The sequence below is a fragment of the Prionailurus viverrinus genome, chromosome A2 (genome assembly GCF_022837055.1).
Source record: "Prionailurus viverrinus isolate Anna chromosome A2, UM_Priviv_1.0, whole genome shotgun sequence".
NCBI classification, from domain to species: domain Eukaryota; kingdom Metazoa; phylum Chordata; class Mammalia; order Carnivora; family Felidae; genus Prionailurus; species Prionailurus viverrinus.
The window spans coordinates 77,483,408-77,498,154 of NC_062562.1; the positions used below are offsets into that span (position 1 = coordinate 77,483,408).

Here is a 14,747-nt window from a genome sequence, read left to right on the forward strand (position 1 = left end):
TTGTTTTGTATTTCAGTAGATGTTAATAAGCTGTCTTATTAATATTAATAAACTGTCTTATTTAATTCACTCCAATTAAGAGAGGCTGTTATTGTCTAGGATCCTTCTGGACTGTTTCCCAGTCCTTTCTCTATCTCTTGTTTTATAAAAATTACAATATTCTGTTTTGGATGCCTTCTACCTCCTTCTGGAACTGCCTTCGTGACTAAGGGATTATATAAACTTGTTATCTGACATTTGCATTTGCTTATTTCATCTTGAACTATTTTATTCTGGAAGCAGCATTTATAGGAAAGACATTATTAAACAAGGAAGCTTGAGGTGATACAGCTAAGTCACTATTTCAATTTTCTCATCTGCAAAAATGAGTTGCTATCACTTGCTGGTGGCTTTCTGGAAATGTGGAGATATTTCATGAGAATACTGGCCAGATTCAGTTAGAAACGTGGTTGTGTCCTAGTCACTAGGAACTTTCTGAGGCATATGCATTGGTTATTAATATAGAGAATAACCCCAATTAATGTTATAGTGACATGTAGTAAGCCAAAATGCTTGTGTAAACCATTTGTGTAAAAGGACCAGTAAGTAGGCCAAAAATATTTGTGGTTTTACAAAATGCTAAACTTACATTTATGGAGCTATTTGCAGAGTGGGAGAAGCTGGTGAGACAAATACAGTGTGTAGATGTATCACTATGATTTCTACCTGAGATTAACAGGAACTACTAGCTAAGCTCTGCCAGGAAATCGAAAAAAAATTTTAGAGGCATTAACAGGACAGCTAAAGTTGGCTGTTGTACAACAGTAACAAGGATTGCACCAGAGGAAACCATTTTTAATTTGAAAATTTTCCACACATTCAGTGTTGGTTTCTTTTCAGTATACTTGGTTTTATTTCTGAGACCTTGAGAGTGTGATATATTAGAGTTATTTAATACTTAATTTTCACAGGTACTATTCTTTTACCAGTGATCAATGACCGGACCGTTAATCTATAATGCTTCCAAGATACTAGGAAACCAGACACACAAACTTTGGTTCAGCAAGAAACAGAAACTGTGTGTGTGTGTGTTTTTAAGTTTATTTATTCTGAGAGAGAGAGAGAGAGAGAGAGAGAGAGAGAGAGCGCGCACAAGTGTGTGAGGGATGGGCAGAGGGAGAAAGACAGAGACAATCCCAAGTAGGCTCTGTGCCCTCAGCACACAGCCTGATGGGGGGCTTGATCTCACGAATCATGAGATGATGACCTGAGCTGAAACCAAGAATTAGATGCTTAACCGACTGAGCCACCCAGGCGCTCCAGTGGTTTAAATTTTATTACAGTTACTTTTTTTTTTTCCGTACATGCCTACATTGTCAGATATATGTAGGTCAGGTCTGTTTTATTCATCACTTCAATTGTCACCCACTCTCTTTTAAGCTTACTTACATCTGCTAAGCTTTTTGATTCTACTTTCTTTACAGCTCATCAGTCCATCCACTCTATCTCCATTACCACTGCCCTCATCTTTGGTGTATTATTTCTTCTAATATTTATTTCTTTGAGAAGAGCACGTGAGCAGGGGAGGTGCAGAGAGAGGGACAGGGAAAGAACCCCAGGCAGACCCTGAGCTGTCAGCACATGGGGAAACCAAGAGTCGGATGCTTAACAGACTGTGCCACCCAGGTGCCCCCCTCATCTCTAGTTTAGATTCCTGAAATGGATTCCTCATTTAGTTTCCTGGCTACTCTCATTCACTGGCCACAGTATTGTCAAAGTGATTGCTCCTCTGCCTAAGAACCCTCCAACAGTGCCCCCCGGTTGTAAACACATAAACATGAGGGCCTTCATGATGGATCCTAGGCCTACTGTTCCCCTCACCACTGCTGACATCTTATTTTATGCTCCAGTCACACTGGGCAACTTGTATTTCAAAAGTGCCATAGTCTTTTAGTTACATGCTGCTCATTTTGTTCAAACATCCGTGCTCATCTCCCTTCACCTCCCTGCCTCACTCATTTGCTCCCATTTCCTCTGGCTCACTAACATGTATCCTTCAAAATGTCAAGAAATTGTCCTTAGTTGGTTAAGCATCTGACTTTGGCTCAGGTCAGGATTTAGAGGTTCGTGAGTTTGAGCCCCACATCGGGCTGTCTGCTGTCAGCACAGAAGCTGCTTCAGATGCTCTGTTCCCTTCTCTTTCTGCCCTTCCCCTGCTTGTACACTCTCTTTCTCTCAAAAATAAATAAACGTTAAAAAAAGAAAAGAAAAGAAACTGTCCTTAATCTCCACTGTTGGCTCTACTTCACCCTGAGCTCACCTTCAGCATAGCACCCACCATGCTGGGGTGCAGCTATTTCCCCTAGAGTGTGGCCTGCTCAAGAAACAGAGCAGTGTCTTATCTCTGTTCTGAGCACCTAGCACAGTGCTTAGCACATGGAAGGTGCTTAAAATATGTTCCTTGAAGGAAGTCTAAGCTTTAAGCATCTGAAAAATTCACTTGTGTGGAACCAGTTCATTTCCTGAGATTGTGATAAATGTCAGGTAAACAATGAGGTGCCACTTTATTCACCTGACCGGAATCTTGGTTCCAACTAAAAACAATTCTATCTTTAATAAAACAAAACAAAACATTCATTCCAATGATGGAATGAATAAGTCACGGGGATGAAAAACACGGCATAAGAAATATAATCACTGGTACTGTAATAGTACCGTATGGTGAACCGATCAGTGGTAGCTACACTTGTGGTAACACAGCATAAGGTACAGAGTTGTCGAATCACTATGTTGTACACGTGAAACCAATATGACAATTAAAAAAAATCTTCAAGAGAGCTGGAGTCACAAAGCAAACAGACCATTTAAAAATATTTTGATAAAAATATAATCATGTTACAAATATCTCATGCTAACTGAAAATTAAAAACAAAAACCAAACAGTATTACAGAATCCAGTTCAATTAAAAGAAACAAACAACCTAAAACACTGACTCTAAAAATGAGGCTGGATATTGCAAGATCAGCCTGGAGCATCTTGTAGTGTCCAATAACAAGGAAGCACTCAAAAAACAAACCCAAGACAAAACCAATCCACAATAATGGATGGGGATATGTCAAAGGGATGCGGAAGCCAAATAAAAGAGCTCTCAATGGCCAGAGAGCTAGAACAACTTGAGCAATAAAAATAAATAATAAAGCAGTGTTAAATTACATTCCAAAGTATAAAATGAATACCCCTAACTCCATACTGGCATAAATAAAAGAAGAAATTAACAAATAAGGGTAAACACAAATCTGTGCAGAAGAATTCCAAATATATGTAGATACTCCACCCTCAAGGAAGGTAGCCATTTCTTAAGGGTGGGCTGTGAACAGAGACTTCTTTCCAAAAAATACACTATAGATAAAGGGAATAAAAAGGGTGACTTTACAGTAGAGAACCCTGACAAATAACACCAAAGCCAGGTGATCAAGGTCAACACCAACAGTGATAAATCATGTTGGCATGTATTCTTAATGTAATGTGATGAAAATGGCACTTTACTTCTGTGACTTCCACTTCAAATCCCATAACCCTAGTCTAATCATGAGAAAAACATCAGATAAATGCCAACAGAGAAACATTGTATCAGTACTGGTTCATTAATTCTATGTATGTACCACATTAACATATACCATCAATAATAGAGGAAACTGAGCGTGGGGTTTATGGGAATTCTCTACACTTTTTTTTTTAAATATAAACTATTGTTTTTAAAAGTTTATTTACTTATTTTGGAGGGGGGGGTGCAGAGAGAGAGGGAGGGAGAGAGAATCCCAAGCAAGTTCTGCATTGTCAGCGCAGAGCCCGACGTGGGGTTCAAACCCACAAACTGTGAGCCGAAACCAAGAGTCTGACACTCAGTTGATTGAGCCACCCAGGTACTCCAAATCTAAATTGTTTTAACATAAAAAATTTATTTAGGGGGCATCTGGGTGGCTCAGTTGGTTAAACGTCCAACTCTTGATTTCAGTTCAGGTCGTGATCTCACAGATTGTGGATTTGAGCCCTGTGTTGGGCTCCAGGCTGATGGTGCAGACCCTGTTCTAGATTCTTTCTCTCCGCTCCCTGCCTCTCAAAAATGAATAAAATTTAAAAAATATATTTAAAAAAATTACAATGGGAATACAACACAACAAAACACAATGCATACAGGATCAGATAGAACATTCATTATTCATTATCAAATCTTTTGATGTTTTTCAATTATGTATTATGTATTATAGTATGTATTAAAAAAACAAATGGCAAGTACCAAGTGATGATATTTTAAAAACTTAGTGAGCATGGAGAAGGTGAATAATGGAAAAACAGATATTCTAGTAAAGAAACATGGGCATAATACATTAAATATTTAGAATTTGGGTTCATAAGAAGAGTTGCTATGCAATCATGTATCAGGGTCATTATGTACAATAAATATAGAAGGGCAGTGAGCATTAAGCTCCTTAACAGTGATGGCAATCTTTCCTGTTTCATCAAGAATAGGAGGAATAAATGGGGTACCTGGGTGGCTCAGTCGGTTAAGCGTCTGACTTCTTCTCAGGTCATGATCTCGTGATTTATGGGTTCAAGCCCTGTTTCGGGCTCTGTGCTGACAGCTTGGAGCCTGGAGCTTGCTTTGGATTCTGTGTCTCCCTCTCTCTCTGCCCCTCCCATGCTCATGCTCTGTCTCTCTCTGTCTCTCAATAATAAATAAATGTTAAAAAAAAAAAAGAATAGGAGGAACAAAGACGATGTTTCTTTTTGTCTCTAACTGCTGAGATTCCGGTTGTTTGTGACATAAAAGATGAAGTTGTTACAGAGATGAAACTGTCCCAAGACAAGGGAGTTATCCACGCATCTGTTCCTTCAAAAACTCACTAGGCATGAGGCATTTTTGTGAATGCTGAGGATACAGGGAAAAGATAGCTAGGGTCTCTGTTCTCACAAAACCCATTTTCTAATCTGGGAGGAAGACACACAATACACAGATCGATGAAGCGCTAAGTGTCATGCAGAAGTTAAGACAGAGGGATGGCACAGTGACTGCTTGTACAGTCACATTAGACTGGGCAGTCAGAAGAGTCCCTTCTTAAAGAGGTGGAATTTAAGCTTCTATCAATTCTGTCTCCCTGAGAGAACCTCTAAGTAATGACACCCCAGTAGTAATGGGCACATCCATGATCCAGATCTTATTTTCCAAATACCATTCTCCACTTAGAGGAACCAAGGCTCATTGGAGAAATGATTGATTCAAGGGCTGGAGGAGGAAAAGTATAAGGTGAGCTTGGAATATTTCTTTTAATATCAGAAAGAAAGTGCTTACGTCATGGGGACATGACAAGATGACACGAGGCCCAACTTGAGACAGTCTGCCAAAATCAGAGACAATCTGAACAAAAAGCATAATGCTCATAATGGGTTGTGACCCACCAAATGTATTAAACAAATACCTAGAGGATAAAGGAAGATTCCTCCTTATAACAGGGTGGCATCTCACAAATGTAGAAGGAATAAGGGAATTAGAAAATCAACGTTTGGAAAATATCCAAACAAGTGAGAGAATGCTACAAAGAGAGTGAGAGGAAAGGATGATGCAAATGTAAAGTGTTGCCATTGGGTAACTGAGTGTGGGGTATAGAGGAATGTGTCCATCTATTCTTGCATCTTCCCTGTGAGTTTGAAATTATGCCTGAATAAAAAGTTAAAAGGAAAATAAGAAATTGAGTTATGAGCAGAGCAAGAAAAATGGGGCAGTAAAACTGGAGGAATATGAGATGAAGGGAAGTTTCTGTTTTTATTTTTTTGGGTAGGAGATCCCAGAGGATGCTTGTAGGATGACACGAATGGGTGCCTGAATAACAGCAGAAACAAAACCCTTGAGATTGGGATCCCTAGCACTACATGAGGGATGGAAACTGAATGTACTAGAACCCAAGGACAGGCATAAAGCTTGAGCCCAGCTGCAGGAGGATAGCAGTTTGATGGTGAGAAGATGAAGTTTTTGTCTGGTTAATTCTTTGTGCTTATGAAATGGGGTGAACTTAGAATTTCAAAGTGAGAGGAGATCTGATAGTTTTGGGAGAGTGGAAAGGAGATTTTATATAAATGTAATAGGACTGCCAAGTAGTGTCGAGGGCCCCTTAGAATTTAGTGACCATTTATTTAAAGCAAGAAGTCGGTCCCTTCAGCAATGCTGATATGTTTGGGTGCAGGTGCCAAACAGGTGGATATTTGCTTATTACCAGGGCTAGGTCCTCGAGGGACCAGGGAGCAGAGAGCAGTGAAGGAGTAAGGAGATGAAGGAGATGAGTAGTTAGCAAGAACAGAATTAGGATAAGCTAAACTGGATAAGGGGGGAAGAGAGGGCACCAAAGTCAGTGTTTGGAACACATGATGCATGCTGCGGACAGAGTTGATTTAGACGTACCCTGTTTCTTCACAGCACTCAGAATCTAGTAAGAAAGGTAAACGAATAAAAATATAATTTCTACAGAGCATGCTGTTAAATAAGCAACTATACAGCAATACGGAAGCCCACAAGGTGGCCACTCGATCCAGCTGGAAAGGCATCTCAGGGAGGCTTCTTAGACATGGCAACGTTGGAGCTGAAGGATGAGCACAGCTACCAGTGGGAATGAAGGAAGAAGGAAGGAGACCCGCAGGCTTGGGCAAAGGTGAAAAGTAATGACACACCACTGTAAGGAGATCTATCAACTACGATATTTAATGAAGTAGGAGTATAAAATTTAGATTGGACAAGCCCGGGGGGACAACGCTGGAGATGATGGTGGGGGCCAGATCACAGAAGATTATGTGTGCCATCCTGGAGAGCTATAAAGGTGGTAGGAACCAAGAAAGAGTTTTAATAGTTCAGAGGCATAAAATCCGATCTCCGGTGCCAAAAAACTACTCTGGTGGCAATATGATGAAGCCACACTAAAGGCATAAAGACTACATGGGGACATGATTTAAAAGACTGCTCACTCTGCAAGAGGAGGATTAAGACATTTTTGGAATGGAAACAAAGCTGCACAACTAATTATATCATACAGTAAACATTAATAAATAAAGCCAAATATAGATCCATTTTTCTCCTGCAAAGAACAAAGAGGAAATGAATGATTACTTTGCATATACTACTGCCTGCCCATACATTCTGGGCTACTGGGAATATTAATGAGGTTCATGGAAAAGTGTTTTCATGTTTTAGAAAACACGTGGACTTAGGGCATGTTAATACTTATGAAGATTACTGGTCCTCTGGACCAGGGAACTGATAAATAGACTTTCTAATTTCATAAATCAAATCAGCCCCACTGCATGTGCTGTTGGCAAAAGGAACATCAGTACGTGCACAAAGACTTCCTCCATTAATCTTAGTTAGGTGCTAATATGTTTAAGAAAACAATTATGGATCTGTTAGCAAAGGATAATTATAAACAATATTAATATGCTGGCTTTCCACTTAAAAAGCAGGATGTACATTGTAGGCAAGGCACTATGTAAATAGAGATTATACACACTGCTATGGAAAGGGTACACTTTATAAAGCAATTTCATGTGTAAGCAGAAGCAATGCATGAAATCTAGAAGAAATGTCAACCCATCATATAGGAGAGTTGAAGGAGTCAACAATTTGCTTTGACTATAAACAGAGAACTAGCTTTACTATACATATGTATCTGTACTTTCTTAAATTATCTGGTCAATATTCAACTAGCATTGAGATGCACACCAAATTTTATAACAACATTGACAGCAGAAACAATTTTTTTTCTGCATCAGTTTTTTGTCTCATTTACACTGGAAAAGGTACTCTTCTTTATTTGAAGACCTTAAGGACAGGTTGCCAAACTATTTCTATAAAGGGCCAGATAGTAAATATTTTTTTCTGTGCCATGTAGACTCTGTCTAGTCTACTCAACTCTGTAGTCATAGAAAATATGTGTATGAATAAGCGTGGCTTTGTTCCAGTACAATTTAATTTATAAAAGCAAGGCAGCAGGCAGGATTTGGCCCATAGTTTGCCAGCCCTTGTCCTAAAACAATACTTGTAAGTTTTATCAGTTTCTCTTAAAACATAAATTTACTCAGAAGAACTATAAAATAAAGTTTCAGAACATGAGAGGAGGGCCCAAATCATACCGAAAATTTTAAGAAGTCTCCTAAAAAGTTTCCCATTTTAACTCTATCAATTTTCCTTATAGGAAGAACAAAGGCTATCCTTTCCAGACAAGGGGTGTTTCAAGGAGATTTAATTTTAGGAAGAAAAGGTTTTTTTCTTCCTTTCATTTTCCAGATTATTTTCCTTCCTGATTGCTCTGATCCAGGAACCTGAAGAGGGGATAATTTGGAGAAGATGACAAATTTAATTTTGGAGGTTGATCTGAGACTCCGGGTGGATTTTCACATGGAGATGCCCTCATCAGGCTACCCTCTAATGGAAAACTCTTGCTCCAGCTTCAAAAGCAAAAAGAAATCCATCTCCTTGGTGTTCATCACTCAGAAACACTGGGTTTTTAAAATACCTGGGCCCAACTGATATCTTTCCAAGATACCCACAGAAAAGAACGGTGCTATTAATTTACTTTGGTTTTGTAAACCAACCTCAGATCTGAGTAGTAAATGAACAGCTCAAACATCTACCATCGCATGTTATAGCACTGATCAGGCCCTGAAAGGTCTTTTACTCCTTTTCAGTTTAGAAGCTCGTAAAAGATTTTATCTTCAATTTGATTGCCTTTTCATTATGATATATCAGAAAGGCAATATTACATGGATTTGGAAAGTAAGAGTCAGAAAAATTATCCCTTAACTTGAGTAAAATGCTTTAAATTAGGTTTCACAAAATTTTTTAGGTTGAAAATTAAGGAATAAACTTTTCTTTTTCGCTTCAGTCATTCCCTATTTCACTTGGAAACTCTTCTGACAGAAATAATAACAAAAACAACAGTAATAATGGTAAAGCCTAGTGATTTGAACACAGACCAGGCACTGGGCTGTGTGCTTTATATGCAGTGACTCCATGAAGAACTACAGCTTAGCGTAAGTACCTTCCCGAAGGTCACAGAGAGGCTAATACACAAAAGCTGGTCTCAAACAAAGCCTGAGTAACTTTAAACTCCGCACTTCCAAACATTACATACTTTCGGCATCTTTAAACAAACTGTGCAAGAGAATTCTTTAAAAAAAAACACTTACACATTTAAGAGTTATTTTATTCTTTCTTCCCTATCTAAATCTTTGTCTACAAAGTATTTGGTACAAGACTATTGCTGGCTCTACATTGTCTTGCTAAAACACTGCTGCTGCCTCTATGCCTACTTGAGAACAAATGCTGGATCTGTAAGCATGGTACTCACGGCCCCCAGACCTTATCTCAGATTCCTTGCCAGCCTCATTACTCCTGCCACAAGCCTGGCCATAAACCATCTGCTCAGGCACAGTGGCCTCTCATCCTTGGATTGTGTGCATTCCTGAGGCTAGGGGAAGACACAGCTCATCTCTGCTTCTGAAATCCCACTCATCTTTGAGACCAAGCTCAAATGACATACTCCCCCATGCATTTTTCCTCACCTCTGCCAGTGAGAATGAAGCACTCTCTCCTCTGTGCTACAACAGCCTTTTGTGTTAAACTACCCTCAGTTTGGTTATCCCCTTGCCTCACCTTCTTGTTACCAGTTATCTACCTTTCTCACTAGATATCCTTGAAGACTGGGATAACAATGTATCCACCTTGGTGTCCCTCACAGCATGGAGCACAATACTTTGTAGGCGGCAGGTATGAGTAAAAGTTCGTAGATGAAACTAAGCAAAAACTGCATCTTGCTAAAATCCTCTTAATATGTAACCCTTAGGATTACATATACATTCTGAAATACAAACCTTCAGAAGTCTTGGGAATATAAAATTGACCTCAACAGCAATCTCTTGTCAATAATTGAGAAGCAGTTTTCAAATTTGGAAGAAAAGATGAAACTGTGGAAATCCATGCGGTAGTCCTGGGAGAGAGGAGGGAGCATGGCTGAACAACAGCCTCTGCTTCCCAAGCTTCAGATTCCTCATATATCTTAACTTCTGCCAACTCAGATTAGCCATACACTTCTCATACACTCTGTTCCTTCTTGCAATTTCAAAATATCTTTCAAAGATATTTAAAAATTTTAGAATAATACACTTAGAATTTGTATTAGTAATATCTTCGTGGCCATCAGTAGGCTTAATATTATTAACACACACTGCAAAGCAGAGGTATCTGACTGGAATCCAGGGAATCTTTACTACTAGTTAAATGACTGAGAATTAAATGGTCGGAAGTGAATCGTTATCAGGTAGAACCTCTGATGATTCCTCTGATGACTGTTCTCAGCTTAATCCTCAAAAGTTGGATGTACCAGCATTCTGTGTTCAGACCTCTTCCTTCTCACTCAATACAGTCTTCCTTGACATTCCCGTTAACTCCTTGATTTAACTATCAGAGTTATCCATATGTATGATGGCTTAGATTCTAGCTTGAGAGGACCTTTCCTCCAAGCTTCCAATTTGTATTTCCAACTGTTCTTTGGGCATATTCACTAGGATACCCATTTATAATCAAACTTATCTGCTTTCCCTCTCTCCAAATAAAAGAAAGCACCCCACAACTCTTTTGGTTTTGATCTAGGTTAATAGTATTACCTACCTAGTCAACCAAATTAGAAACGAGGGGTTGTCTTAAATTCCTAGTTTCTCTCATTCCCCAAATCTTGTTGGTTCTGTCTCCTAAAATCTCTCTCATGATGAAATTTTATAACCCTGGGGAGAGAAAGATTCCACAAGTTTCCAGAAGGCAGAACACAATGAAACAGGCCATATATAAAAAGACTGGAATGACTCTGGCCATGTCAACAGAAACAACAGAATCAAGAAGGTAATGGAGCACTGCATTCAAATTTCTGAGGTTCAACATTTTTCAACCAAGGGTGAGGCTAAAATAATGATAGTTATTTCAGAAAATAATTATTTTCAGACATTCATGGCTTCAAATTGTTTATCTTTCATGTACTCTACTAGATGATATGTTCTACCAAAAGGAGAGAATACATAAAAAATGGAAGGCATGGAATCCAGGAAAGAGGGTATCAACACAGGAAAAAGGCAAAGGGGTCCTCATGACGATGATGAATGATAGATATATAATCATAATAATGTAATAAAAATTATGATATGCTTATATGGGAGTGATAGGGGGATGGAAGTGTGTCTAAGGAATTGGGAAAGATGTAAGGGCTGAGTGCTTCTCTTCCGCGTAAGAGAGTCAAAGATAAAATCCCACACACCGAAAGATCAAAAAATAGCTACCTAAACATTGCATTTAGAAATCTGGAGGTGAATATCAGAAGAAATAGCTAAATGAGTTGAATGTAGCTGTTTCTGGAGATGGGTCTCAGGGAAGTGCTGTTTTTCATTGTAAGGCTTGTAGTACTTTTGACTTTTAGGATTTATGTATATGGACATTCTGATAAAAGAAAAAAAGAAAAAAAATTCAGTACCCCGTTTAAGCCTTACAGAGACTACTTTGTGTTATAATTCCCTAAGGAAAGACGCTCGGAGAGAAAAGCTCTAAAGATCTACTCTCATTTTTTATTTCCTTAATATTTATAATGAAAAGAATGTAATGCTTTCTTTACTTAAATCATTTCTCCTTTCCAGCAGTTTGATTATTCCATATCTGTGTTCTAGGAGATGTTCTAAACAAACAGCCACACTATAACCTAGTGAGAAATAGTTATGTCCCACCCAAGAGGGTTACGATTCGTAGCTCCTTTCCATACAACACACTTGGGCTATGAGCTAATGGGTGTATAAAACATGCCAGGCCCTGTCCTAATGATTCTAAGCCTACACGAAGCATTTTTCTCCTGTGAGGAATATGGCTTAATTAACCACCTGCTGAACTTCAGTTTGGGAGAAAGGTAACTTACGGTGAAAAGCTTTCTCGAATGAAAAATAAATACAATTTGAAGGGTCAAAAAGCCACAATGAAAACAGTTCTTGATGGTCACTTTTGCTTAATTACATTATTTGGAGATAACACAGACATTAAAGGTTAACAAGCCTGTTCCCTAACAGAAGAGAAAACTGTGGCCTAAAAAGGGTCAGTGACTTGACCAGAATGATCTCATGTATTTTCAGGTATTGTACTGTGACCCAGGTCACTTAGTAAAGGTTACACAACTCCTAATACGTAGTATCTATTCCCCAAGTAGAGAATAGAGTCAATCGATTAGATAATTTAAGCTAAAAACTGAATGCCTTAGATTACCTGGATATTTGGGAAAAACAGTTTTGGGTGTTTTTTTGACCCTTTCCACTATACAAGTAAAAGAAATTCATTACAGAAAATAATTTCAACTGCAGAAAAAAAAATTCTTTGTATATGCCAAAGATAACTGCTATTAATAGTTTGGTGCACTTTTTTTTTTTTTTTTTTTGCTTACTTAATGTACTATAAGTTACATATTGCCTATTGTCACACCCATCATACAAACTGTACCATTATTTTTTAATATGGACTTTTCTTCAGTTATTAAGAGAAGGGAAGGCGATGGCAAAGAGGCAGAAACTTCCAGATGTGTAAGGAGAGGAGAAAAGTTTGAATTTCTCATTCAAATCATAAAAACTCATTAAAATAAAGCAAAAAATATGACCAAAACTAACAATTTTTTAAAGTATTAACTTTAAAATTAGATGGTGCCTCTGATATAGCTGCAAATTAAAGACAGTTGATGCTCACAAAAATTTTCAACTGTAAAACATGCTTATGTTGGACTTTGACAACTTATTTTTAGATAGATAGATGGCTCAAATAATTCATCTGTAAGGAAGTGGAAAGCCCTCAGTTTTAAATCTGTATAAAAAGCTTACGTATTGGGGCATCTGGGTGGCTGAGTCGGTTGAGCGTCCGACTTTGGCTCAGGTCATGATCCCACAGTTCGTGAGTTCGAGCCCCGCCTTGGGCTCTGTGCCGACAACTCGGAGCCTGGAGCCTGCTTCAGATTCTGTGTCTCCCTCTCTCTGCCCCTTCCCTGTCATGCTCTGTCTCTCAAAAATGAATGTTAAAAAAAAAAAAAAGTTGAAAAAAAAAAGCTTATGTCTTATTTTATGTTAAAAGATCTCACAATAAATAATTGAAAAGTTCTTTAAAAAAATTGTTGATGGAATGAAAGAGGAAGGAAGAAAAGAAGGAGGGAAGGAAAGAGGAGGGAGGGAGGATAAAGCCAGGGTCAAGAAATTTGCTCTAATCACTTTTTTGTCTTTTCTTCTTTTTTCCCCTTTATGCAGGAGATACAGGCTACTATTCAATCTCTACTGTAAGATCGATGGCTCTGAGCACTCCTTTTAAAATGCAGCATGCTATGAATACAGTCCTGCTCATAAAGGAATGAGGAGACATTTCCACATGAAACTTTTGTGGAAAATCACTTTCTTTTTTTAAAGTAAGCTCTAAGCCCAATGTGGGCTTGAACTCATGACCTTGCTGTCAAGAGTCACATGCTTTACTGACTGAGCCAGCCAGGTGCCCCAAAACTCAACCGCTTTTAAAATCATATCTAACATTTACCATTGCCTGAATGTATGCAATGATTGAACAGCATGTTTCATCTTGTTATAAGAATACATACCGACAAGGTATTTATTAATAAGAATAAATGCCAAGAAGGTATTTATTTGTAAGAATAAAAACCAGTAGCTATCTTGGGAAACTCTTTTGAAGTCAATCTCCTCAGACATCATAAAGTTTTCCATCACATACAAGATCTATTTTTATTATGAGAGCTTTTTTTTTTCTTTCTAATTTTGAGAGCTTTGTAAATTCTTCAAAGCTTAAGTTCTCATTTTTCATGGCAGTGCCCTTTCCCAATTACTCCACATACTGGGATATCAGAGTTATTGTTAAACAGATCATTAAAAATGACAGATCAGGTCCTTACACCTGACTAAGTTAGTCCTGAATATAAATTAGGTGCTTTGGGACATGCATGCTCTCTTTTGGATGACTAGGGCCATGTTACTGCACTGAAGCACAGACAATTTACTAACTCCAGCCCAAATCTGAGCTGGTGATTAAAAACTGATGGAGTGTTTGGCACTACTAATAGAATATTCTTACCACTGCTTTTGGAACACCACTTTTCCAACTTGAGGCTAACCAGTTTAAATAAACACTTATATTTACACTTTATCTCCACTAGTATACTTTGGAGAAAATGTTTCACTTGGATTAAACAAACACCAAGGGTAAGAAAATTCACATTGAAAATACTCTATTTGCCTTCATCAAAAGACAAACCACATTGCTTTTCTACTCAATTTTCAAATATAAAAAAGAACTCTCTGAAACATTTCTTAAGCACCGTCAGCCTTAATACCCTCAATGTGAGAAATCAATGGCTATGTTTGAATGGTACCTGGTACAAAGCATTGTGCTAGTGAATTCATCTGAATCTTGCACTATTAATTTATGTAATTTCTTAGCTCTTGCTTTAATGAATTCGACTGGAATACGTCAAGAGACCATAGCCAAAGATATATCTCTTTCAGAAATGGAACTTTGATCTTCTCAAGGTCATTAACACTGTGTGTAAAATAATAATTTTGGGTAGATAAAATGTGTTCATAAAATATTACACATCTTGCAGAAACCTAACAGGACGTGCTCAAGCAGGTAAAATCTGCTTTGACCTCGACTCCGATTACT

General features: G+C 38.1%; 1 protein-coding gene and 1 non-coding gene across 3 annotated transcripts in view; both read right to left on the reverse strand.

Moving 5' to 3' along the window:
- Nucleotides 1-14,747, reverse strand: part of LOC125156157 (B-cell receptor-associated protein 29) — a 55,996-nt gene that overhangs the window by 22,009 nt on the left and 19,240 nt on the right. The gene's annotated exons all lie outside the window — the stretch shown is intronic.
- Nucleotides 13,323-13,454, reverse strand: LOC125161415 (small nucleolar RNA U109). The gene has a single exon (XR_007150618.1). It is a non-coding gene; the product is annotated as a small nucleolar RNA U109 (small nucleolar RNA).